General features: G+C 49.4%; 1 protein-coding gene across 1 annotated transcript in view; it reads right to left on the bottom strand.

The window, feature by feature from the left end:
• The window catches only part of Galnt10 (polypeptide N-acetylgalactosaminyltransferase 10), a 144189-nt gene that overhangs the window by 90275 nt on the left and 43058 nt on the right, over nucleotides 1-10856 (bottom strand). The gene's annotated exons all lie outside the window — the stretch shown is intronic.

Raw genomic sequence — 10856 nt, 5'->3', positions numbered from 1 at the left:
GAACTCACTCTGTAGACCAGGCTGGCCTCGAACTCAGAGATCCACCTGCCTCTGCCTCCCAAGTGCTGGGATTAAAGGCATGCGCCACCACCGCCCGGCGCCTCTATTTTCTTAATAAGCATATAATTCACAGTACCCAAGACAAACCCTCCGGAAGAGCAGAATCCAACGGCTCTTACTCTGACATGGCTGTACATACACCACCACTATCTACGATTTAATTCAGGATTGCTTTCATCTTCCACTAAGGAGATTCCGTAGCACTGTGGCTGAAGGTCTATGAGTTCGAGTGACGGCACCAACCCTAAGGTGATGGGAACTGAGAAGTGACTGAAGTCCTGAGAGCCTGAATTAACATTCTCAAAAGAGACCTTGTGAGGGCACTGTAAAAGATGCTGGAAGATAGAAGATGCTGGAAGATGCTGTTTGCATGCCAGAAAGCAGGCACTTCTCAGGCACAGCATCTCCTGTCACCTTGATCCTGGACTTTTTATTGTTGTTTTCAAGACAGGGTTTTTCTGTGTAGCCTGTCCTGGAACTCACTCTGTAGACCAGGCTAGCCTCGGAACTCAGAAATCCGCCTGCCTCTGCCTTCCAAGTGCTGGAATTAAAGGTGTGCGCCACCACTGCCCAGCAGATCCTGGACTTCCAAGGGATATATGCATGTGCTGTATAAGTCTTAGGCATTTTTGTAAAATCACCTGTAGTGACTGAATGAAGGTACCCCACCCCACCCCATAGTCTCCAGCATTTGAACACTTGGTCCCGAGATGATGGTGTTACTTGGGGAAGTTGATGTGGTGCAGCTTTGCTGGAAGAAGTATGTCACCAGGAGAGGGCTTTGATCGGTTTCCAATTTGCCCTCTCCACTTCATGCTTTGTGTCTGAAGACAGGGCCTTCTGTTACCGCCATGCCTGCCGCTTGCTGCCATGATGGCTTGCCTGGAACTCACTGTGTAGAGCAGGCTGGCCTCTAACTCAAAAGGGGTCTGCTTGCCTCTGCCTCCACCTCCTGAGTGCTGGAATTAAAGGTGTGTACCACCATCACATTTGGCTCCATGATGGACTCTCAAATCTCTGAAACTGTAAGTCCAAATAAACGCTTTCATCTGTAAGTCGCCTTGATCAAAGTTTTCTTTTTTTTTAATTTACTTATTTTTGTTTTATGTGTATTGATGTTTTGTCTGAATGTATGCCTGTGTGAAGGTGTCAGATCCCCTGGAATTGGAGTTACAGACAGTTGTGAGCTCCAATGTGGGTACTGGGAATTGAACCCAGGTCCTTTGGAAGAGCAGCTAGTGCTCTTAACCACTGAGCCATCTCTCCAGCCCTGTCAAGTGTTTTTGATCACAGCAACACAAGAGTAATTAATACATCACCCAAACACAGACAAAGCCAGTCCCATCCCATTTCTCCCACAGCAGGCTTAGACACCACCAACCTACTGCCCACCTTCATGGGGTTCACCTGCTCGGGGCTTGTCATGTATGTGGTACTGTATATTCTGGCTTCTTCACACAGTGGAGAGACACCAGGAGTCAGCATGCTCCCTGGGGCCTTCTGCTGCACAGCAGTTTCATCCTGACAGAAACACTCTTGTTCTCTTGGGAGGAAGAGGCTTGCAAGATTCAGGAAGCCAAAGAAACTCAGAAGGCTCATGAAATTCATGCAGAAGCTTGGGAATATCACAAGGTCCCTCACCAAGATGGTATAAATACCAAACCATCCTTAGGGTTGGAAGTTCTCCAGTGGAGCTGCCTACAAACTGTGTAGAGAGCTCTGCGAGACATCATCCATGCTGGGGTGAGCTTTTCAGTGATGCAACCTCCTTTAAGCCATTTGTGTGCCTATAAGTAACTAAGAATGTGCGCTCATGCACATGCGCACATGTGCATGTGCTAGGTCACTCCTCTTCTTTTATCTGTGGTCAGTACCTTATCTGGGGTGAACGGATTTGTCCAAATCTTGTTTTCTATTGCTGGGCTAAACACCGTGATCAAAACAACTCTGGGAGGAAAGGGTTTATTTCCTCTTTCTTTCTTTCTTTCTTTCTCTTTTTTTTTTTTTGGTTTTTCAAGACAGGGTTTCTCTGTGTAGCCCTGGCTGTCCTGGAACTCACTCTGTAGACCAGGCTGGCCTCGAACTCAGAAATCCGCCTGCCTCTGCCTCCCGAGTGCTGGGATTAAAGGTGTGCACCACCAGACCCCGGCTTTATTTCCTCTTTCAGCTTGTAGTCCATTGTCATGGGAAGCCGGGATAGGAAGTCAAGGCAGGAATCTGGAGGCAGGAACTAAAGCAGGGGCCATAGAGGAACGCCACTTACTGACTTGCTTACCAGTCATGGCTTTCTCAGTCTGCTTTCTAATACCACTCAGGACCAGGTATCTTCCCAGGGATGGCACCGCCCATAATGGGCTGACTCGCTCACATCAATCATCAATCAAGAAAATTCCCCACAGACGTGCCCAAGGCCAATATGAAGGTGATAATTCCTCAACTGACCTTTCTTCTTCCCAGATTATGTCTAAGTTTGTGTCAAGGTGACAAACCCAACCAGCACAATGTGTCCCCAGAAGGGTCAATCCTCCATCCTTTCACAGCTGAGTCACAGTCTACATCATGGACACGCTGTTCTATACATAGCCACTCACGAAGGTGATATGTGCCGTGCTGAGGTCTGGTGTGTCTCTGGGTTTCTGATTCTCTTGGGTCTACTCCTAAGAGTAGAAACTCTGGGTCATGTGACAACTCCACAATGAACCTTTTCAAAGAGCTTCGGATGTCTCCAGGGCCCAGCTTCTCCACTTCCTCACTAACACTAGTGATCATCCGTCTCCACTCTGTGTTGTTAGCCATTTCCCCTCAGAGCAGGATCCATCGTAGGGTTCTGCACAGTGCTCCACTTTGGTTTCTGTAACTAGCTCAAACACCATCTGACTGTTATCTGTGATACGACATGGAAGGAAGAAGGGCGGGACCACAGGATGAGGGAGGGGTTCACCCCGCTTCTGGCTGGACCCACAGAACACCTTTCTCTAGCCTATCATGTCAACAACATGGAAGTTCTGGGGTTGCAACCTCCAGGGACTGGCACTGAGAAAAATGATCCTTTAGGTTCTTGACCACCTGGGAAAACCATCGGAAGGGTTATTTTAGGAGGAAGCCAAGGGAAGAACAGCAGGCCAGACTAAGGAAGTGGGAAGCTGAAGGGACATGGGAAATCAGAGTTTGGCCTCTAAGTGACCTCGGTGATGTCTGCTTGCTTCTGATGCCTTAAGTGTTGGTTGGGGTTAACTGGAGTCAGGGAGTATCATGGAGAACTAAAATCTCCACTTCCAGCATGGTAAAGAGCTTGCACATACACCTCTCAGGCAGGAGCCAATAAAACACACTACAGCATCCGCAGCAGCAAGAACTCACGTACTTCAGCCAGAGGACAGAACTGGTTAGCAGGAACCTAGTCCTGGTTTGGCCAGGCTCTTGGCATCACCAAAGAGGAGATGCGGTCTACACGGGATGCCTTCACTAATGCCGCTGCTGAGACCTCGGGCTTCCTTGTCCAAGGAAACAGGGCAAGAAGGAAGAGCTGCTGATACCGCAATGTAGCCAGGAGCTTCTTGCCTGGGGAACATTGCTGTTCAGCCTCTGCTGCCTCTCTTGTCCCCAAAGGGCTGAGCAATTCCCACTTAGTGGATGAAGGCTCCTGAGTTTGGTTAATGAATTAATCCCTGAACACAATCACACCGTATCCAGTCAAAGCCAGATAACTAACTGCAAGGCCAGGGGCTCTACACCACAGGCTCCAGATTCACCACGTCTAGACCAGGGGCTCCACAGAGGGCTGGGTGAGTAGGGATCCCGTTTACATTTTCAGCTAGACTAGAAACTTGACGGAGCCAACGCGCACAAGGATGCTGCAGGAAGCGAGGAGTCCCGGTGAGGACCCTACCCTGGGCTAGTTATTTGTCTTGGTGGGGAAGGTTACTCACAGAGGGTGTGGCTCTGAAGCCTCCTGCTCTGTCTAGCCAACCTAGGCAGAGGAAGACACATGCCTAGGGAGCAGGAATGAGAGTCTACCTGGGATTCTCTAGTGGGGAAGGGCAGGGAGCATGGCCTCCTTCCCAGAGTCACCCATCCTAGGCATGCATCCAGTTCCCAGGAAGACGTTCATTCTGAGCTAGGTTCCAAGCCAAGAGTGCCGCTGGGCTGCAGCAAGGGGCCAGCCCCTTCCTCCTTCCCGGGATCCTGATTCTCCATCTATGACTTGGGCTGCTCTTTGGCTCGGAAGCCTTTGTCTTTCTTCCTTTTCCTAGCGGACAACAAAGTGGGTGCGGGAGAGTTTCCATGGTGTCCGGTAAGACTGCAGGAACAACATCAGGGATTCTCCCTGGCTGGCAGGACACAGCTATTTAATAATGAATTCTCCCTCGCCCTCAATCCCCCAAACCTCACACTCCTAAGTAGTTAGCTGGACCACCCATAACTCATTCCAACAGGAGGCACATGCCTGGCCTGTGCTTTCTGCGGAGGCTGCTTCACCAAGCAACATTCACTCCTTCTCTTTCGCCTGACGCTGCCTACGATCTATTACCAATTAATTCAACCATAACCGTTCTACACAATGACTCTCGGCTGTGATCAGCATAGAAATCTACAGATCTGGGGAGGTCACACTGAGTCTCATGAAGAAGCTGCAGAGAATTCCCTTAAAACAGCATTAAACTGTACAGCATCAGAGCGCACAGCCGGCTGAGGCTCCGTGTCAAAGAGACTCGGAAGAGATATCTTCTGCCACTTCGCTCCCCTGAGAAACAGACGCTTTTCAAAGTTATTTCCTGAGACTAGAGTGGTTTTGACATTTTTCTGATTCGCTTGAAATGAACGATGACGAAATGTCTTCGGAAGCATCTGCCGTCATTAAGGGGGCGCGTCCTGGATTCTGCCACTGTCTCCAAAGAGGGAGAGGGCAGAGACTAATTAACTGGAGCTGGCTCAGCCGGGAGCCTGGCTTCCAGAGGCTCCCTTGCCAGGCTCAGGGTAGCTGCGTGGCTGCGCTAGCTTCAGCCCGCCCGGCCTAATCCTCCTTCCTCTGTGACAAGCATTCCGACGGTGTCTGGAATAATAATGTAATTACAGAGAGAAAACACCTCAGCCATGAAGGGCAAGGATTTGGAGCTGTTCAAACAGGAACGGGAATCAAAGCCAGCAAAGAAAGGGTGGGAATTAGGGGAGAAGGTGGTTAGAACTCTATTACCATTTCTCTCTCTCTCTCTCTCTCTCTCTCTCTCTCTCTCCTGAAGTGAATGTACTCTCCTCATCCTCAGGGAACATGTTCTGAGACACACACACACACCCTATGATCATCCAAAATGGCAGATGATGCCAACCCTTTCTATGAGTGCTTTATTCTGTACATATGAACCTGGGGTGAAATTTAATTTAGGCACTAGGCAGGGTAAAGATTAATAAGAGCAGTGAATTATAAAATGATACAATTATCTATAATAAAGTTAGGTAAAACCAATGAATTGTTGATTTCTGGATCTTGCCACTTAGTGTCTCAGAAAGGGAAACTTCAGACTCAGAGGGGAAATATCTGCCTGAAGCCATGGCATAAGGCCAGCTAGCCCAAAGTAAGCCCTGTGCCTTCCCTGAACTTCCCACAGACCCTCAAATATATTGCTCCAGAAGGGCACATTTTCCTTTGTTTTCCCTCTCTACAGTTGTGCCTTGGGTCCTGATACAAACCCTCTGTGTGTGTGGTAAGGGGAAAGAGGCGGGACGGATGGGCAGCAATTATGCCACATGAACTTCATGCCCTATAGACAACACAGGAACCATATGCAGAAAGTGCTAAATAAAGGCTTGCTGAGGGTTAAGAAGTATACTCTGGCCGGGCAGTGGTGGTGCACGCCTTTAATCCCAGCACTTGGGAGGCAGAGGCAGGCGGATTTCTGAGTTCGAGGCCAGCCTGGTCTACAGAGTGAGTTCCAGGACAGAGAAACCCTGTCTCAAAAAACCAAAAAAAAAAAAAAAGTGTACTCCGTGTGTTTACGTTAAGTCTAACTTGGCCCATTTCAGTTTGAAAGAAAACCATCCTGCAGGATATTCTGAGTGCACGAGGCTTTATTACTTGGGTGAAAAAATCACAACCATCGAAAACCAAAGCCACAAACCAGAGCTATGGTCTGCAAGTAACATTCCAGAGCACAGAGTTCATTTTTGAATTTTTTTCCTTTGGGAGGGGCATAAATCTATAATTATAGGTTAAAAAGTTTCCCCAGTACAGTAACATCAATGAGTCAGTATTTTTGAGAAAAACAACTGTACTTTTGATAGGGTTGACCTCACCCACGACTCCATTTCAGGATCACAGCAAGTTCTGAATGGTCACGAATAGCCGACCATAATTCCTGCTTCTGCTGGGGAACGCCAGAGCGGCGAGAGATGGACTCTTTGACAGGAAGGGGCAGGTAGACCACCGCTTTAGTGCCAAGAAGGCACAGGGAAGCTACTCCCTCTTAAGTGACAAGGGCCATGGGTTGGGACAGTGAGCTGTTGGGTTGGCATCCCATTTATCTGCTGGTCAAAGTCCAGAAGACTAATGTCCCAGTGTGAGACTACAGTGGACAAGTCACAAGAAAAGCTGACTGATTCATGTGGCTGAATCTAAACGGATTCATTTTGAAGACCTGGTCTCTGGCTTCTCCTGGCAAAGTCCAAACATTCCTTGGCATGAAGGCTTAGCTAGTGGTGAGCTAGGCATGGAGAATCATGCTTGTAATCCCACCACTGGGGAGGCCGGGGCAGATGGGTTGCCATAAGTTTAAGGCCAGCCTGGGCTACAGAGTGAGTTCCGGGGCAGCATGAGCTATAGTGTGAAGTTCTGTCTCTTTCAGGTTCAGGTTTCATCTATAAAAGTCCCCTAAGAGTCTTACATAACACTAACACACACACACACACACACACACACACACACACACACACACACAGAGGCAGGCTTTCACACCTGCTGGCGCTCAGCCTGGTTTCTAGAAGTCAGATGCGAGGGCAGTGGAAAGCCTCTGTTTGTGTTCCTTGGATCAGCTTGTCGGTTAGTGTGACGAAGGGTTCTAAGGGAAGGTTTTTTAAAAACAGGAGTCAAACCCGGGAGGCGCAAACAAGTCGATAAAGTGCGCTCATGCAGAAGCCATTGCTCCCCTAAGGACGGCAGACGAGAACAGCTCTGCTTTTCTAGGCTGCTGTGTGAAGACCCCAGGAGGCTAACGTGCACACCCGTTAGTCGCACGTGGGCAGTAAAGCTGCCTTTCCCCTCCCCATCACAAAAAGCATGAGTTTGCTAAACTTCCAAATGGCCTTTCGTCTCGAGAGGACACCTAAGCTGTTTACAAGAGATAACCTGCTTCTTTATATTCTCAATGTTTTCTGTTTTGTTTTTTTTTTGTTTTTGTTTTTTAGTCTAGGCTGGCTTCAGAACTCTCTATGCAGGGTGAGCTTGAACTTCAGATCCTTCTGCCCCTACCTCCTGGAGTCCCACGGCTGCCTGCACAGTGCAGGGGATCGAACTCAGGGCTTAGCGCATGCTAGCATGCTAGACAAGTGCTCTACCAACTGAGCTACGTCTGCAGTTCTTAACGTGGCAGTCCTATTTACGTGGCAACAACCTGGGATCCTTGAAACAGATACCTCTAGGATTCTGTGGAGCTTGTTGAATATTAAGATATCTGATGCTAGGCTGGTGAGATGGCTCAGTGGGTAAGAGCACCCGATTGCTCTTCCGAAGGTCCGGAGTTCAAATCCCAGCAACCACATGGTGGCTCATAACCATCCGTAACAAGATCTGACGCCCTCTTCTGGAGTGTCTGAAGACAGCTACAGTGTACTTGCATATAGTAAATAAATAAATCTTTAAAAAAAAAAAAGATATCTGATGCTGCTGGAGAGATGGCTCAGTGGTTAAGAGTACTGACTGCTCTTCCAAAGATCCTGAGTTCAAATCCCAGCAGCCACATGGTGGCTCATAACCATCCGTAACAAGATCTGACTCCCTCTTCTGGAGTCTCTGAAGACAGCTACAGTGTACTTGCATATAATAAATAAATAAATCTTTTAAAAAAAAAAAAAAAAAGATATCTGATACTTTAAATTCAAAAATAAGTGGCTGTAGACCCGGCCTTCATCTGCCCCTTTTCTGGGGCCTGTAACCTGATTTTGGAGAACAGGCACTTTCTCTGGCTGTTCCCTCCTGAGCTTCCTCATTCAATTCCATTGTAAGCCCCACCACCACCACGAGAGGAGGTGTGTAAGTAAACTGCAGGACAGGAAGAAGGTGCCAAGGTAGCCTGTGACTTTGGCCACATGCAGCAGGAGGGCAGCTCTTTGTGCTGAGGAAGCTGAGCTGGAGATATCAAGTCCAGAGCTGCTGGAAGCTTCCTGCTGCCTTGAAGGAGAAAGGCCTTCCTAGAAGAAGCAAATGGTAGCCAGTAGAGGTCACAGAAGCCTTGGGATCCTTAAGCCTCAAGGGAGCACTGCCCCAGGTCTTTTCCATTTTTGGCTTCAGCAGCTGAGAGGTCTCTATTTGCAAGTGATAACAGCATCTTTAAAACAAGAAACACGAGGAAGGCAGCCCCGGTCACAGGGCCCACGGGGAGCTAATGCCTGGAAATACACTGAAGTTCTCTGAAGACCCAAATGTCCAGTTTCCCTGAACAGACGGCACAGATGGCAGGGCCAGCAATGGGTACCTAAAGTCGCGTGTGACAGCTGCGCACCGATGCTGGAGGCTGTCTGTCTCATCCACAGTCCAGCCAGCCCTTCCCCCTCACTGGATGAAGCCTCACTGAGCCACCTGCCTGAAGGAGGCCTAGAAGGGTGGCAGAGGTGTGCAGGCTGGGCAGCCACTGCCAGGGTCCGTCCTGCTCCCCTGCCTGACGCCGAAGCGGAGCCACCGGATGACGGAGTCGCTTGGCTTCCTTGGTGACAGCCTCAGAATGGTGGGTTCTGAGCCACTGAGATGTGCAAATGGTAAGGGTGTGTGAGTCAAAGCCAGGAGAGAGAACGGGAGGGGGGAGGAGAGGAGGGGACGGTGGGGAAAGAAGAGGTTGTGTGAAAGAGTGCCACCGTGTCTAAAATGTATGCAAGACCCACTGGCAGGGCGGTCAAGCTTTTCATGTTGGGACACAATGTGGTTGTCATCTCCAGAGTTCGTACTGGAAAACCTCCCAGTGGGATTAAAAAAAAAAAGTCACCTAAGTTCTCAGTTTTCACTCTCTCGTGTTGGGGGCACATTCATAGCTCCCCTCAGAGTTCTCATCACGTGCACCGTGAATCAGACAGGCAAAGGACGACAGAGTGGGGTTTCAGTTTGTCAGGATTTCAGGAAGACCCACAAGACAACCACCCTGCATGACCATTGGAGCCACCGAGGCTCCCCATAAGCCCAAATACTATTGGAGAAGCGTGGGGAGGGGGTCACAGGAAGAAGCAGGAAATGATGGGGATGGTGGCTCTGTCCTGAGGGCAGAGTCCCAGCACAGACAACAGATGCAGGCAGGGAGAGGGCCACAGGCCAGGTGAGGACTACAGCCTATGTGACCTCCAGCCTCAGACCAAAACTCCCCACCCCATCCCCTACACAGGCGCTACTCCAGAAGAAAGTGGGCTCACACGATCGATACATTCGGGGAAAAGAAAATGAGGGGCTGGAAGTTTATGTCCAGCAACACTGGCACTCAAGGTCAGAGGACACAACTACTATCAACACTAAAGAATATAAGGCATGCCCCGCCCTGCGGCCCATCAGAGTGTCTACCAGAAAGGGTGATAGCGTCAGGGAGCTGAGCCAACTGCAGAGATGTCGTCGGTATAGAGATGGCAGAAACATAACACATCTGCCCCGGGACTAAGCAAATGAGCACTAAGGCACGGTGAGACCGAGAGACACCGATAAACACCTGAAGCGGGGACAGCAGGTGCAAAGAGTTTCCAGCGCTTTCCAGCCTGCTGGGGTAATGCTGACACTGACATCCTGATGCTGACAGGACTGCTGTCCAGGGTAAGACAGGGTATCTAGCATTCTCCATGTGCTGAAAAGATGCACAAGACACAGAAGGGAGGGAGGGAGGGAAGAAAAGAAAAATAGACTTTGGTTTCAATTAAACATGTACATCAGGACTCCTGAGACAGTGTTATCTTCATACATGAATACAACTGACATGGCAGAGACCAACAACACTGTCGAAGATTCCAGGTAGTGTCACCAAGACTGGAGAGCCCCACAGATGGACAGAGAAGACACACGAGACACGGTGCGCCCTGTGAGGAAAAACATGGGGTTCTTGCCACCAGAACCACTTGGCAGTTGGGCAAGGTCTTCTTCGCACCAGCTACTGCTTGGCAGAAAATAGGGAGAAGCCGGGAACACTGGAACCTGAGCCGTCAACGTGCAGCAAGCAAAGGCCAGCATGGTATCTTGTCAGGGCAAATCACGAGACATCAGTATCGTGACGGGTGAGGGCGTGAGCACCTCTGAGGGAGAAAGGCAGAGGAGACCCAGGCTTAAACGCATGCCGGACCAACATCCCACCGGGGTGTGTACCTGAGCAGTAAACCCGTTTTCTAAGTGAAAAGAAGCGACTGGTAAGAAGGTAAATTTGTTCTTGTAGGAAGGAGGAAGCTGATGGCTCAGAGCTTAGGCCACCTGGGAAGCTGCCAGCTTCCTTCCTTGTCTTCACTGCGAGGACAATGATGCCTTAATCCATTACCTTTAGAACACCTTATGTCCTCCCATAGTTTTCTGTTTTCCTGCTTGCTTGCCTCTCTCTCTCTCTCTCTCTCTCTCTCTCTCTCTCTCTCTC

The sequence above is a fragment of the Mus pahari genome, chromosome 14 (assembly GCF_900095145.1).
Source record: "Mus pahari chromosome 14, PAHARI_EIJ_v1.1, whole genome shotgun sequence".
Classification (NCBI taxonomy): domain Eukaryota; kingdom Metazoa; phylum Chordata; class Mammalia; order Rodentia; family Muridae; genus Mus; species Mus pahari.
This window is presented reverse-complemented; position numbering and strand designations above follow the sequence as displayed.